Source organism: Oratosquilla oratoria, chromosome 2, assembly GCF_046742065.1.
Source record: "Oratosquilla oratoria isolate Oo_2021 chromosome 2, ASM4674206v1, whole genome shotgun sequence".
NCBI classification, from domain to species: domain Eukaryota; kingdom Metazoa; phylum Arthropoda; class Malacostraca; order Stomatopoda; family Squillidae; genus Oratosquilla; species Oratosquilla oratoria.
Window position 1 is genome coordinate 51205200 of NC_134778.1, and position 2500 is coordinate 51207699.

Below are 2500 nucleotides of genomic sequence, written 5' to 3' on the forward strand. Positions count from 1 at the left end.
TATAATCATTACAGCATCTTGCTTGGGTGTTTATCTAAATGATTCTTAAAGCTTCGAACTGAACTACATTGCACTACCTCTGCAGGAAGTTTATTCCATTAATTAACTACACGGTTGGCAAAGTTGTTTCTACCTACTTCCAATTGAATCTATTTCCGGACAGTTTGAGACCATTGTTTCTTGTCTGATTCTCATTCAATGCGAAAATTTTGTCACTTTTGATGTTGTCAATTCCCTTTAGAATCTTAAAGACCTGTATCAAGTCACCTCTGAGTCTACGCTTTTTTAGGGAAAACAGATTCATATGTTTTAGTCGATTTTCGTATGATTTATTTTTGATACTTGGAATCAGTTTTGTGGCTCGCCGTTGTACTTTTTCCAGTCTGTCAATGTCTTTAATGAGATTCGGTGACCATACGGAAACAGCATATTCCAAATGTGGACGAACTAACGATTTATATAGCTTGTTAATGAGTGATGGACTTTTGAAATAAAAAAAATCGCGCAATCAGTCCCAGAATCTTATTTGCTTTCTCAGAGGCTGAAATACACTGCTTGGATGATTTGAGGTCGTTACTGATAATTACGCCGAGATCTTTTTCAGTATCCACTTTTGTTAACGAATTTCCAAATAATTTGTAATTGTACCTACTGTTATTTTTACCTATGTGCATTACCTTGCATTTACTTGTGTTAAATTTCATTAACCACTTTTCATACCATTGCTGTAATTTATCTAAATCTTCTTGAATATCTAATTGGTTTAAGTGATCATTTGCCATTCCGCACAGTTTTGTATCATCAGCAAATTTGGAAACAGTAGATTTTAGTCCATGGTCTGTATCATTTATATATACTATGAATAGAAGTGGCCCAAGAACGGAACACTGAGGAGCTCCACTTGTAACATTTTTTCATCTAGAAGTTTTTCCATTTAAAACAACTCTCTGTTTTCGACCATTCAACCAATTACTAGCCCAACCTAATAGGCTACCACTTATTCCGTGTAAAGCTAATTTAGTAAGTAGTCTTTCGTGTGGGACGGTATCAAAAGATTTTGCAGAGTCTAGATATATCTACATTGTTTCTTTTGTCATAATTCGAGATAACTGTGTAGTAGAATTCGAGTAAGTTAGTCACGCAAGAACGTTTCCGTCTGAAACCATGCTGGCTATCATTTATCAAACGGTTACTTTCTAAATGATGTTCGATAGCATCTCTGATGATAGTTTCCATTATTTTTCCTACGATTGAAGTCAAACTTATAGGCCTATAGTTATTTGGCTTCTTTTTTCTGACCACGGCTCCAACACCCCACTGACAGCAAGTGACCGCAGCACGACGTTCGGCCGTGAACCTCGCTAAAATGGACGTCAACCGCCGATCACCTACAACCTCTGCTTCCTCGACTCCCAACGATACTGCTGCACCCGTTACCCTAGAGTCACACCCGCGTACAACCACTCCCACACCCACGCCCGCTTCCACACCCACAACCGCTACTGCGCACCCTACACCCTCTGTTGCTCCGACCCTTTCGCCCACTGCTATTGTCTTGGAAGAGAGTGACCTCAAGGACATGCTCTCCACAGTTATCATGGGGGTTCAGGCAGCCCTCGGCCACAATGACCTTGGCAGCGAGGGAAACAATACAACGGTCAACAAATTCATGAAAATCATCCATCACCTTCTCTACCAACCATCACAAAATAAAATCACGACAATACCGCCAGCGCGACAACACCCCCTCCCTCCCGCGACCGAGCCCAGCCCAGACCTGTCCGCAACCCCCACTCCCCAACCCCCTCTCCCACATCGGTCCGCTCCGATAACCCTGCCACTGCCTCACCCGCCGAAATGCTCTCTGCTGACCCAGCTGAATCCCCTCCCCCCTCAGCAACATCCACTTCCGGTGCCACCCGGGGTGACGGAGTTGACTCAGATATGGACACAGAGGTTACCGACAATTCCTCTCTTCAATAACACTGAGCTGAGTGTCCTTCAGTGGAACATCAATGGGTTCCTCCGCAAGAGACCATATCTCCTGGCTATAGCTCAGCAATACGATTTCGACATCATTCTTCTGCAGGAAACACTACTAAGGGAGGAGGTGCAATTCCCGGGATATCGCACTTTCTCCTTACCGCGTAGTGACACCACGAGAGGCTGCATGGCCCTTGTCAAGGACAGCCTACTCTGCAGGAAAGACACCAACCCCATATACTGTGGTGATGGCGTGGAGGCTCACGCGGTTCTCGTACAACGAGGCCATGAGACCTTCACGCGGCCGGAGCTGCCTTCGTCACTGATGGATGCACCTTCGGCAGGAGAGCCTGTGACTCCGCGTCCTCTCTCCAAGCCGAGGTCGTAGCGATGCAGGGTACCCTAGAACACGCCCTCGTATCCCACTCAAATTCCGTGGTCATCCACACCGACACTCTGAACCTGATGAGCTGCTTACAACACGCAGAGCCCGGACATAATGTCCACCTCCTCACCA